Source organism: Hevea brasiliensis, chromosome 2 (assembly GCF_030052815.1).
Source record: "Hevea brasiliensis isolate MT/VB/25A 57/8 chromosome 2, ASM3005281v1, whole genome shotgun sequence".
NCBI lineage: Eukaryota > Viridiplantae > Streptophyta > Magnoliopsida > Malpighiales > Euphorbiaceae > Hevea > Hevea brasiliensis.
Window position 1 is genome coordinate 70,394,962 of NC_079494.1, and position 14,133 is coordinate 70,409,094.

Genomic DNA, 14,133 nt, shown 5'->3' on the forward strand with positions numbered 1-14,133 from the left:
TATATAATATAATTAGTGAATTGTGATTTTTGAAGTTGAGTGACCCTAAAACATAGAAGAATTTTTAAGTACAATGGTTCATGAGAACTATTGATGTGAATTGTGATCAATATGAATGATAAAATGAATGTATAAATAATGAGAAATGCATAAATTATGTATAATTGTGATTCAAAAAAATTTATGTTTCCACTGGGAACAGAATTAAGTGATATCAATTGTAATTAAAACTTATAACGAATTAATGATATACTAATATATATTAACACTTAATGGTACTTATGTACCCATGTATTGCCTATACACGTGTGTCAGATTGGATAGATAGGAATGCCAATAGGGTATTGTTTTAGCAGTACTGCATAAAGTTTTATGCCTGTATTCATGGCTTAATGCCCGCACTCATGCCTTTTAGGCCCGATAACTTGTTATCATGGCTTTTAGCCATACTGATATGTTATCATTGCTTTTTAGCTATACTGACTGCATACGTGGTTGACGTACTGAGCTTACACGTTCCATGGTATGACGACCCAAGACACTACGGTGTCCAGTGCCAACGACCCGCTTATCCAGTTTAGTCAGCCTGTAATAGGTTACTTGGTTAGTGAAATTTATTAAGAATAATGTGAATTAAATGAATGAATGAGAAAGAAACTAGAATTAGTTTTAAAATTTTATTTACTATGCAATGATTCAAAATACCTAAAAATAAATTAGTGAAATGATAAGAAGATTTGCAAAAGAAGTAGAACGTAAATAAATATTACAAATGCGTCTCTCATAATAAATTAAGACTAAATTTAATATTATTAAATGATTGAATGTTGTATATATTATTACTGTAAAGTTTATACATTAAGCATTTTCAAAGGACAAATTAGGATAACCAAAAATTAATATTAGTAATCTCACACGAAATTAAATTAATTCTTGAACATCCAAATATTGTTTCGGTTTTATCTTTTTTGTATATTATTTTCTTTGTTATATTATTGCACCACTAAGCAGCAATACTTAGCGCGATGGATTATTTCCTTCGCGCAGGTGTTGAAGACAAAGCCCAATGGACATTTGACAGGGATTTTTGGAGTTCAGATCTGCAGAAGTGTAAAAAATGTTCAAGGTTGTCACCTCCTCAGTAATGCATGTAGATAGGGCCCATATAGATCATATTTTGTATTTTGTATAAAATGCTTAGATATTGTATTGTAATATAAATTATGAACATGTAATTAATAGGAATGTGATATAAATTAATAAATTAACTTTTTCATATGTAATTAATTTATATATCGTGTAAATTATGAAATTATGTAATTATTTTGTAAATTATATAAATTAATGAAATTTGAAAATTTTGCTTATGTAATTTGAGCATGAATGAGATTGTATGGGTTTGAAGACAGAATTGAAATATATAGATGATGTATGAAATGATGAGATTATTATTGTAAATATATTATCGAAAATTTCAAGCAGATAAATAGCGAGATACGCCAAACGGTATTAGAATAGGGAAAACTCCGCTGGGTTCTTCTTAGAAAAATAATTGATATTAAAATATAACGAGAACAAATTATTAAATTAATAAAGTAAGATAAGATAGGGTGCTCCGGCACCGAGTGTGACATGCCTTACTCGGCTACACTGTACACGGGTGAGGGGTGTTACATTCTCTTTCATACTCTGCCACTGACAACTGCCTCTGCCTCAGACTGATGAATTCCCTTCTTCTCTCTTCTAGGTACACATTACTAACATATTTCTTTCTAAACTCTGTGAGAAAGAAATCCCTGGTGATTCGTTCTGGTTTCACCTCCCTGGATACTGTGTCCCATCACTAATAGGCATCGTCCTGGAGTAGGGACACAGCACCCTCTAGGTTCTGCTCTGAGGTGCAGTGAAGTTATCTCAGTACCCATTCTGTTCTGTCTAGCCAATTTTCGGCTGTTGGAGGATCATCTTCCTTCTTTTCCAGAAAGTCCACAACCCCATATTTCCTTAACTTCTCCATATGAGACTTCTGTGGTGGTAGTGGAGGTTGTGGCTGTAGTTGTGGTATAGCCCCAGTCATCTACCTAAAGAATTCGGTCATTTGCTGAAATAAAGCCTGTTGAGGCTGAGCAGGTATCTCTTGTGCTGGTAGAGTAGGTTTTCCCCTGCCTCCAGCTTCAACAATGGGTGGACCATGGCTCTCCACCTCTTCCTCTACTGCTCTCTGCGATGTTAGTTCCATGTCCTAACCAAAATAACCAAAGACAACAGATCTGCATTAGTATCACCTCAACTTTTACAAATGCAATGCATGGTATGTACTCCATCTAAACCCAAAAACGCCTAAACCGTGTTCTGATACTACTAAATGTGACACTCCTAGCCCATCTACAGTGTAGTCAAGCAAAGGATGTCACACTCAGTGCCGGAGCATTTTTAACCTACCTTATTACAATTCTCAGAACTTAATTTATTCATTAAAAAGCTCTCAAGTGAAGTCTATATCACAAATTAAAATTTTAATTAATTTGAAATTACAAAATTTTTACAGAAAATTCAGTAAAGTACCGGCTAAAAATTGAGAAAACATGTAACACCCCTATTTGCATAGCCTGGTACATTTTACTGTTCCGGTGACTGGTGTCGGTCCGAGTAATTAAGAGAATTAGAACCACATCTAAGATACCTAGATAAGCCCTGAATGCAAATAAGTAGTGATTGTCAGATAGTTAAGTATAAATAAGGAAAACAGAACATAAAAAGTTAAATGAGCAGGGAGTCACATCGATGGGTGATCATTCCGGGAAGTGCTGCGAGGTCAGTCTTAACTCGAATTTTGAATCAGAAAATGTGACGCCGCGGTCCTTAGGACTATGGCGAACCTAGTGGAAAAGAGAAAATCACAAAAAAGAGTTGTTAAGCAGGTCAAATAATTAGGTTAGGGATCTAGAAGAAATATCGAATAACTTACAAACTAGATTGAACCAGCGATGGGCAATTTGATTAATTCACCCATAGAGTTGACTCCTGACCTAACTGTCCAATAAAATCGGAGAAAATAATATATTGGAATCAGGAATCAAATTAAAGAACTAATGGAAAAATAAAGGAAAAAGAAAATGTAACACCCCTCACCCGACTACAGTATAGCCGAGCAAGGTATGCTACATTCGATGCCGGAGCACCCTAACTTATCTTACTTTATTCTTTTAATAATTTGTTCTCGTTATATTTTAATATCAATTATTTTTCTAAGGAGAAACCAGCGAAGTTTCCCCTGTTTCTATTACCATTTGGCATATTCACTATTCACCTGTTTGAAATTTTCAATAACATTTTACACTGAAAATATCATTCATACTAATCATAATTATCTCATCAATTCGAATATCCTCTATATAATTCAATCTCATATTCATTTCCATACATTCCCATTCATGCTTAACTCATATATGAAAATTTTTAATCTTCATTAATTTACATGATATACAATTTAATCACATATGAATTAACCAATTTATTAATTTACATCACATACCTATTAATTATATTTTCATAATTTATATTATAATACTATAACTAAGCATTTTATACAACATACAAATTATAACCTATATGGGCCTTATCTACATGCATTGCTGAGAAGGTGACAACCTTGAATACTTTAGACACTTCTGTAGATCAGAACTCCAAAATCTTTGTTTAATATTCGCTGGGCTTTACCTTCAGTACCTGCGCGAGGAAACAAATCCATCGCGCTAAGCATTATTGCTTAGTGGTGCAATAATATAACAAGAAAATAATATACAATAAAAAAAGAAATGGATCAAAATTTGGATACTCTGGAATTTAATCTAATTTCATATAATACTTATAGTATTAACTATCATTTGTTCTAATTTATTCCTCTTCAAAAGCGCTCAATTCTTTCATAATAATTAAATATTCTTACTCATTTATTTAATTGCTAATATTTTCAGTTGCTAATATTCTTAACTTATTTCAATAAATTTCACTGCCCAAGTAACCTATGACAGGCTGACTAAACTGGATAACGGGTCGTTGGTACTTAACATCGCGGTGCCTCGGGCTGTCAAACCATGAGACGTGGAACGTCAACCACGTATGCAATCAGAATGGCTAAAAAGCCATGATAACACATAATCGGGCATAAAAGCCATGAGCACGGGCATAAAGCCATGAGCACGGGTATAAAGGCATGAATACGGGCATAAAACCTTTCACAGTACAGCTAAAACAATACCCTATTGGCATGCCAATCTATCCAATCTGACACACGTGTCTAGGCAATACATGGGCACATAGTATTATTAAATGTTCATAAGTTTCATTATTTCATTATAGGTTCTAATTATGATTTCTAGCATTTTAATCTTTTTCATAATAGAAACATAAATCTCTAAGTCTGATATTTACGTAATTTATGCATTTATCATAATTTATATATTCATTATGTTATCCATAATGATCACAATTCAAAATAATGATTCTCATGCACCATTGTACTTAAAATACTTTTTCTTATCATTTCTCCAATAATGGGAACTAAAGTCTTATTTATACATTCATTTGACCATTTCCATTCAAAGGTTGACTTTTTTATTCATAATAGATTTATTAAGCCTAAGTTCACCAATATACCACATTTTATATTTTATTTTTGTTGGCATTGATTTCCAATACGATTTCAAAGCTTATTTCTTGAATATTTATACTTAACATGTAAGGTTACTATTCATTTAGTCATTTAAGTCAAGATATTGACTTTCTCATATATAATAGTTACATGAGTTTTAATCACATATTTACCATATTTTGATTCCCAAAAATGTTGGCATTAGTTGCCAATCCATACTTCTAACCAATGAAAAATAAATAAAAAATCTCAGTTTTGGGTGCTAGAGTTCACTGTTCCATTAGACCATTCTACAATGAGAATTTGGCCAAGTGTTCTTAATCAAAGTTGTTCTTTATTGTGTCTAGTTGCATTTCACTTTTTGATTCACCCCATTTGAAATTTTCTAGCCCAAGTTATGACTATTTTACCACAACTAGTCGGATTGCCTTTATCCAGAATTTCTGGGCAATTTTTTGTTCTGCCAGATTTGATAGTTCAACTTTGGCTAGTAATTTCATTTGGTTAAGTCTAGAATTTGAGTTTGTGTTCTACATGAAAGTTGTTCTAATTTGCCTAAGCTTTCCATTGATATAAACTTCAGGTCAATTGGACCTTTCTATACTGAGTTATGACAAAATGAATGAACACTATTCATTTAGTTATTTGGCACAGGCAGAATTGGTGCTACCCAAATTTGATCAATTTTTAAAGCATCCTGAGTTTGTTTTCTGGGTAAAGTTTCTTCACCAAAAATGTTGTATTATGTGTCTAGTTTTATGTCCAATTAGCCTTGCACCAATTGAATCTACACCACTCAAGTTACAGCTACCCAAACTTGCTGGACTTATATCCAGCCCTACAGGTCCTATGAGGCAGCATACCCAACCTCAAATTCATAGCCATAATTCACTTCAATTCCTCATCAAACATAGCCAAATGGTTACTAATTGACCATTAGGACTTCCATTCACTAACACATGAGCAAAACCTAAATTTTGCCCCAAACCCTAACTCACCTTCTCCCCTAATTCATGCAACTTATTCAATCTTTCCTTCTAATGCATATATAAGCATCCTTCATCATTCATAAACATATATAAACTCATCAAACACATCAAACTAGCCACATACCAAGGCTGGTCGAAATTTTTATGTTGTTTCTTCATGGACATTTTCTTTGGTTTTTTAAGTAATTTCCTTATAATTCTACTACATTTCAAAGTTAGAAGGAGAAAGGTAAAATTAGCACTAACCTTTTTGAAACCAAACTTAAGCTTGTTATTCTTTGAGATTTCTCCTAGAATCATAATAATCATAATCAATTATAACTTCACTTTCCCAAATTAAATATCCAATAAAAATTCAACAGCATTTCCCCTTAAATTGGACTAAACTCCTATCATAAATCTCAAATCCACAAACCATTAATACCCAATCTGGCAGCTTGTGCATTTAAATTTATATATAATGATCTAACCGTCAGATAAATCCCAAATTTTAACCATATATTCAAGACATCTCTATACAATATTAGTAAAAATTTTAGCATCAAATCATCTCTATATCATGAGATATCAAAATATTAATTCAACCCTTCAAAATCTAAATTTTTGCAGAAATCAGTCTTACTCAGACAGCTCATGCAAAACAATTTATATCTCATAACCCGTATGTCTAAAATTCACCAAATTTTAACACAACTGCCTCAACATCCCAAATATCATTTGTACCAAATTTCATAATTTTATAAGCATCCTGACTATTTATTTTTCTCCAATTTTAGTAACCAATATTCAGAATTCAACTTGCAGACAGCCTGTGTTCAACAATATATTTCTCCAAATCCAACCGTTGAACAATCACCAAATTTTAACCATAACTTCTACACATGCATACCTCAAACATATCCAAATATCAACAGTATAAGTTGAGCCAAACTCACCTGGACGGAAGAGAAATATGTTGTCCTTGCTGAAACCCTATTTCTGCTACTATTCACCTCCTTCTCCATTCCTCTCTTTTTAATTCTTGTATCTTAGACCAAAACCCTTCTTTTCCCCTTATTAGTGTTCTTTCTTGCTAGAGAAACTCAGAAAAAAAAAAAAAATTAGCACCAACTCCCTCTTCCCTTCTCTTCTTCTCCTTCTTCCTTTCTTTCTTTCTTTTCCTATTTTTTTCCTCCTCTCCTCTTTCCCGATTCTGCTATCCTCTTCTTCTCTTTTATATATTTATTTGTTTATAGAAACTGCTGGAGAAACCAGCTCATGTGGATGTGCAGCTGCTGTCCACTTTTATCCCTTAAGCAATTTTGTTAAGTTGTGATTGGTGGAGAGCTCCCTAATGACATCATGTGATATCATAATTCCACTTTTTTTTATTTTCTTTTCTTTTCTTTACTACTCATTTTTAATTTAATTTTTAGTAATATTTATTCATATTTTATGTCATAATAATTATTTACTTAGCTGGACAAGTCGGCCAAAAATCATATCTGAAAACGAAAATGACCAAAATCTCATCTGTTTGGCTTATCGAGCCAAAATCGTCTTTACCAATCTAAAAATTTTTCTAATCATTTTCTTGGCATTCTAATGCCATCGGAACCTCAATGACTCTTCTCTGGAATCTCAAAAATTATTTCATGAATTTTCTCTCGGGTTTAGGGCTTCTAGCTGCGAAGACCGCAACTTCCCACTGGGTTACCCATCGCTAGGGCACCGGCTCATTTAACTTGGTTGTATTTTATTTCCAAAATTTTTTCTAAATTTTTCTCATTAATATTTGAGTTAATTATGGCTCCTCACTTTAGTTTAAATGTTTTTCCAGACATTCTAGCTGTCCAAACTAACACCGATCACCGGAATAGTAGAATGTACAGAATTGCTACAGTGAGGGTTTTACAGAAAAAGAAAAAAATTAGAATAATGACATCACCTACATGACCTAAGAATTACTTCATAAATAATTACAATTTAATTATTCTATTTGACTAAGTCAATTAAAGGGATAAAAAAATAAAAATAAAATAAAATAAAAGAAATTTTCATTTCTTCTTCACCATATGGCCGGTCTCTCTCTCACTAAAAGCTCCATGGAAGCATACTCTCAAGCTTCTTAAACCCCAAAACTAACAATAAATTCTACAAATTCCTTCATTAAACCTTGTTTTTGAAGCTTGGTAAAACTACTGACAACAAAAAGAAGAGGAAAGAAAAGAGATTTGAAGAAAGAGAAATTAAACAAAAGAGGTTAGTTGAATTGAAAATTTGTGTTTAATACTTATGTTTTTAATTTAAGTAGCTTAGATCTTAACTTAAAATCAAAAGAAAACACTTGTTGAGGGAGTAACTAGAAATTCGGCCAGCTTTAGGTGTGGTTTGAATTGATGGAATTTGGTGAAATTAAATGGTTATTTAGGTTGAGTTATGTATGTGGAGTATGGATATATATTTTGAATGCATTAGATTTGAACTTTATGTAATTAGGGTTCTTGAGTATTTTGACAATTGGGAAAAAATTAGAGAATTAGTTTATTGATGCCATTGACCTTAATTGAGTTGAGAAATGGTCAATTGTGACCATTTGTGGTGTGTGTGAATTGCTAGAACCAAGTTTCAATTCGGATTGGTTACGGTCAGTATGCTGACAGCTTGACCTAGGTCCCTTTCAGGGACTAAAACTAAAAATTTACCAACCCAATTGGTGTGAGGTCAATCGGGAATGAAAAATAGACACAAAATGGCACATCTTTCATTAGGAACAATGCCCAGAAAATGACATTAGGATAGTGAACAATTAGGCCAAATCCGAATTTGGGCACACTGCTTTGTACAAAAATGACCAAATGAATAGTTGTTACTTAAATGTCCATAACTTGGTCTAGGAAGGTCTAAATGACCTGAATCTTATACCGATGGAAATCTGAGACATAACCCTACAACTTTCATTAATAAAAAAAATCCAAATTTTGTCCATAACCTATCAGAAAAGTAACCTGCAGCCAGTACACCAAAACTGCCAGTATCCAGAAAATGCCCAGAATTTTGGATAACACCAAATCCGGCCAGCCCTATTCAAATAGTCATATCTTGGGCTACAAAACTCCAAATGGAGTGATTCAAAAATGGAATTAAAGTTAAGACAATAAGGAACAACTTCTATGAAGAAAACTTTACCAAATTCTAACAGCAACATGACCAATGAAACAGTACAAAACAGGACACCAAATCTGAAAAATTTGAAATTATGCCTAGGAAACCTAAAAATCTAGGAAGCAACTAAAACCAACAAAATTAGTAACCAAAATATGGTATGTGGGTGAAATTGAAATCCCTATACCTATTAAGCATAAGGAAGTCAACAAATTGACTTGAATAGTGTCATGAATAGTAACTGTAACATCCCCACTGTACGTATTCTGTATGTTCTGTTGCTCTAGTGGCCTAATATCAGTCCAGGCAAGTCAGGGTATCTGGAACTACACTTCGGTGATAGTGAACAAACATATATTGATGAAATAAATAAAAAAAATATAAGAAAAATCAAAGAAAAATGAAAGAGAGAAAATGAAACTAGGTTAAGCGAGCTGCAGATGATGGGTGATGCACTTAGGCCAGGTCTGGAGAAGGTATGGAGAACCCTCGGAATTAAATTTCGGGACATAAGTAAAGGTTTATTGAAATATAATTAACACTAAAATTATCAAAGAAAAATTAATAAATTAGTACAAAGAAAAACGAAAAATCGAGAAACAGACAAAAATTGGTGTTATCGAAAAATCGGAAATACAACCCGAAGAGGGGCATTTTGGTCATTTGACACCTAGAGTTGCCTTTTAACCTCAATATCCATTAAAAATAAATGATATTACACTTTAGAAATGTCATGAAAAATTAAATTGTGATACATTATGTAAATAGTAAAAGAATTTAGACAAATGAGCAAATTAAGGAAATTAAGATTAATGAATTATTAATTCAAGTTAGTGCTCCACTAACTCAAGCCTTGGGACACCTATCTAAGTCATTTGTGGGCAGAATTAGTCATCTTCAACCTCAAGAACACAACCAGCCAAATGGAAAACACCATTGAAGCTCCCATGGCCGAATTTGTCCAAGCTCCATGCACTCCCATTCCAAGCCTCCTTTTCACTTGGATCCTTCATTAAAGCTTGCCTACTCACCTTGGGGAATATATTGGGAATAAGAAAAAGAAGATTTGGTGAAGTTTTAACAAGCTCCAAAAGTGGTAAGTGTCCAAATCTTCTCCCTAGCTTGAGTAAACCTTGTGTTTAGGTTGAGGTGAGTAATTTGGTGAAGAGAAATGAAAAAAATATTGAGATATGAACTTGTCCATTTTCGGCAGCCATGAAAGTTTGTTGTGGTTGAGTTTTTCTTACCTCTAATAGATGAGAATTAAGGTTGATTAACTCAAATGGAAGTTGTAGTAGGTTAATGTCCAAATATGTGTATATTAGTGCTTGAATTAAGGGTTTAAAAGTGGGACTTTGATGCTTTAGTAAACTGCCATATTGGACAGCCTTAAATATCATGAATTTATGTGTGAGTTTATGAAATTTATTAATGAAATATGATGATGTTGAATGGTGGGCAGTTTATGTAATTGCCATGGAAGTATATGTGTAATATAAGCGTTGATGAACATTGAATTTGAGTTGAAGCAAATGTTAAACATTAAAGGTGTATTGTGTGCATTGAACACTTGAGTGTTCTACCCAAAATGCTTGCTGGAATTTTGTACAATATACATAAAAGTGTCATAATTGAATATTGAAGTGTTGGGAGAAGGAGGATTGTCAAAATGGAAAGTGTAATTTTTAAATGCAGGTTGTGTGTTAGCAGTACCTAAATTAAGTTATAAGTGCAAAACTGTGAACCCAATTGGTATGAGACCAATGGAGGGTGAAACTAGATACTAAATAGGCCAACTTTCATGTAGAAATGTTGCCAAAATTTTGCCTAGAAACTGACCTTAAAAATGACCAAATCCGAAATGGCAACTTTGAAAACTCAGATTTTTGACCACATGAACAGTAGTCATTAGGATGACCATAACTCACTCAAAACAGGTCCAAATGACCTGAAATTTTTACCATGGATAGCTTAAACATAGAGCTACAATTCTTATGAAGACACCAAAGCCCAGAAATGGCCAGAACCAAGTCAATAGCTTACACAAGTTCGGGTACCAAAACTGCCAGAACTAAATGTGACCTAAATTGACCAAATTTTGCACTAAAGGTGCAATCTGTCCAGCTTTAGTAAATTGACCATATCTTGGTCTATACAACTCAGAATGACCTGAAATTTTGCCAAAAGTTCAATAAGACATAGAGCTACAATTTTGCTTCTTTGACCAGAAGCTAAAAACCAAGAGAAATAGGACATTAAGCTAGACCAATCTAACACACTAAAACTGAAAATTCAACATTTACATATAATGATGCTTGAAGTAATTTGGCAATGAATGCCAACTTATAAAAATGATAAATTGCACTATATTGGCAACATATTGAATTATAAATTATGATATGTTGATGCTAGAATCAACTTATCCATAGTACCTAAATATGTCAACATTTACATTGACTTATGAATTACATGATAACTAGTAAACTCAAAAAAATGAAGAATTAAACAATTGATTTGTAATGTGCCCTAGTTTGCCTAGTTGACTAGTTTGGATAGGTTGGCATGCCAATAGGATTTTGACAGCTGTTCTGTAAATGGCTTTATGCCATACTATATTTTTATGGCATATTATGCCGCACTGTGACTTTAATAGCCTACAACTATACGTATTGTGTTATTATACTTGACTTATCGCCAGATTAACTATATAGCTTTTTAGCCATACTGTTTGCACACCAGGAGACATTTTGTGACCAATGGTGTAACGGCCCAAGGTACTAGGTACCTATTGCCAGTATATATGTTTATCTAGTCTGGTCAATGTATAGGCTACACGGGCAATTAATTTAAGCATTATTAAATTCAAATAGCTAAATTCAGTTTATTGACATACAGTACCACCAAAATTAGCAAAAATGAAAGGTTAGCAAATAAAAGTAGAATCAACAACTATAAAGAATATTGATGTCATCAATTCATAAACAATTATTTACTTTATTTTAGTATATATTTCTTTATATTTGGCACCACTTAGCACGTTACTTTTGTAACGCGTAGGTATTGAAGACACAGCTAGGGAGCCCAGCAGACCTACGACCGGGTGAGACATCAGATCTGCATACATGGTAGGACTTAGGATCTTCTGTAACGACTATCAGTTGTATTTTGACATTTTGTTATGTAATATGTATAAATATCATAAAACTTTAAAGTTTGTAATAATTTGTATATATTAAACTCCTATGGATGGTGTTTTAATGAATGTAAAATATGATGGACTGTATTTTAAAATTATGAAATTGTGAGACTGAAAAATCAGTTGGATGGTTGAGATTTTGATATTATCATATTGAACTGTTTTTAACAGGTTTGGAAGGACAGTTTGTCCGAAATATAGATGGCACCTTGCCAGATTTCTATTACTATTTTTGAAACACTGATTTTATTAAAGTATGAAAATAGTACCAACATGATACGAATATTACATAAAAGACTTCTTAAAATAAAATTGAGTTCAGAAAATGAGTTGATTACAGACTAGGTGCTCCGGCACGCCGTGTAGCACGCCTTGCTCGGCTATACTGTAGACGGGGGAGGGGTGTTACAGTAACCCCGAAAGGCAAAATTTTAAGAACGTTAATTTAAACATATTAGGACTCGAAATAAGTAATTGTGAAATTCTTTAGTAGATTTATTATAAATTGTGATACTCAAAATGAAGCCATATGTAGTACTGCTATCAGAACCCTATTGGTATACCAACCTATCCAAACCAATCATACTAGGCATACTAGGGCATGTTAACCAAGTTAATTGGTTAATTCTTTATATTTGAAGTTTGATGGTTACTATTCATGCAAAAATGTTAACTTTTTCATAATTAATAGGCAGACAAGTTTTAATTGCACTAAAATACCACATTTTGGGTTTTACATTTGTTGGCATTAGTTGCCAATTTCAATTCAAAACTTACTGTAAGTTAATTCAAATTTTTAGATTTGGTCACTTAGATTTACTATTCCATTGGACCCATCTACAATAAAAATTTGGCTAAACTTTCTTCATGAAAGTTGTTTCTTAATGTTTCTTCTTTAATTTCTTTTTTAAATCACTCCATTTAAATGTCTGTAATCCATACACGGTCTAAGTATTCCATCCTTCTTCTTTACAAATAATACTGGTGCTCCCTAGGGAGACACACTAGGGCGTATAAACCCTTTATCCAGCAGCTCTTGCAACTGCATTGTTAACTCCTTCAATTCTGTGGATGCTATCCTATAAGGAGCAATGGACACTGGTGCTATACTAGGCATAACCTCTATAGCGAATTCTACTTCCCTCTCTGGTGGCAAACCAGGCAATGCCTTAGGAAAGACATCTGGAAAATCACATACAATGGGCATGTCATGAAGGTCAGGCCTAGCCTTCCTAGTATCAACCATATGTGCCAAGTAGGCTTCACAACCCTTTCTTATCAACATTCTTGCAGTAGTGGCTGATATAACATTAGATAAATAATCTGTCCTTTCACCCACAACAGTGATCTCCTTATTATCAGGAGTCCTCAATGTGATTCTCTTTAAATGGCAATCTACAATAACTTAGTGACGGGACAATCAATCCATTCCCAAAATCATATCAAACTCATGAAAAGGCAGCTCGATAAGGTCTTCCAAAAACTCATACTCCTAAATCCTCAAGAGACAACCCCTATAGACCTTAGTCACCATCACACTATGGCCTAAAGAGTTAGTAACTAGGATGTCCTGCTCAATGGTTTCAACACTTAAACCCTTCTTTACTGGGATGGCAGTGCACATGTAAAAATGAGTTGAACCTGGGTATATCAATGCATGCACTACTGATTCAAAGAGAGAAAATGTACCAACTATGACATCAGGTGCATCTTGCTTCTCTCTGGCTCAAATGGCATATGCACATGCTGGCACTTGAGTATCTGGTCTCTCCATTATCTCAGATACAGACCTCTCAGTGCCCCCTGCTGCCTCAGATCTCCCAGGCTTCCTACCTCTCTGTGCAGTAGGAACCTACCTCTCTGTCTATGCTGGGGGACTAGTTCTCCTATGACAGTTCCTCTGGAAATGGTTAGTGGCCCCATATCTATAACAAGCTCCAGTCAACCCCCAGCATTCTCCTCTATGCCTTCTTCCACAATGTGTGCATACTGCTGGGGCAAGACCTCTCACTGCTGGTCTTGGTGTACTAGCCATTGATGCTGCCGACTAGCCAATCCTAAATGTGGACCTAGACCCCTATCCTGGCCTTTAAGTCGATGCCTGACTAGACTGCCCCCTAGGCTTCTTACTAGTTGTGAATGTGGAGCCA

At 33.9% G+C, this 14,133-nt stretch overlaps 1 non-coding gene across 10 annotated transcripts in view; it reads right to left on the minus strand.

Moving 5' to 3' along the window:
• The window catches only part of LOC110670419 (uncharacterized), a 45,760-nt gene that overhangs the window by 12,728 nt on the left and 18,899 nt on the right, over positions 1-14,133 (minus strand). For 2 of the 10 annotated variants that reach the window (XR_009143663.1, XR_009143658.1), the window contains 4 exons: positions 2,973-3,033; positions 2,781-2,879; positions 2,566-2,694; positions 1,516-2,242 (listed from right to left, as the gene is read on the minus strand). The exons of 3 other annotated variants lie outside the window; for them this stretch is intronic. This is a non-coding gene — a transcript (uncharacterized LOC110670419). Of the gene's footprint in view, positions 1-276; positions 587-1,515; positions 2,243-2,565; positions 2,695-2,780; positions 2,880-2,968; positions 3,034-3,651; positions 3,730-14,133 lie in introns of those variants that run through there. 5 more of the 10 variants (XR_009143661.1, XR_009143655.1, XR_009143656.1 and 2 more) reach the window with 4 other exon arrangements.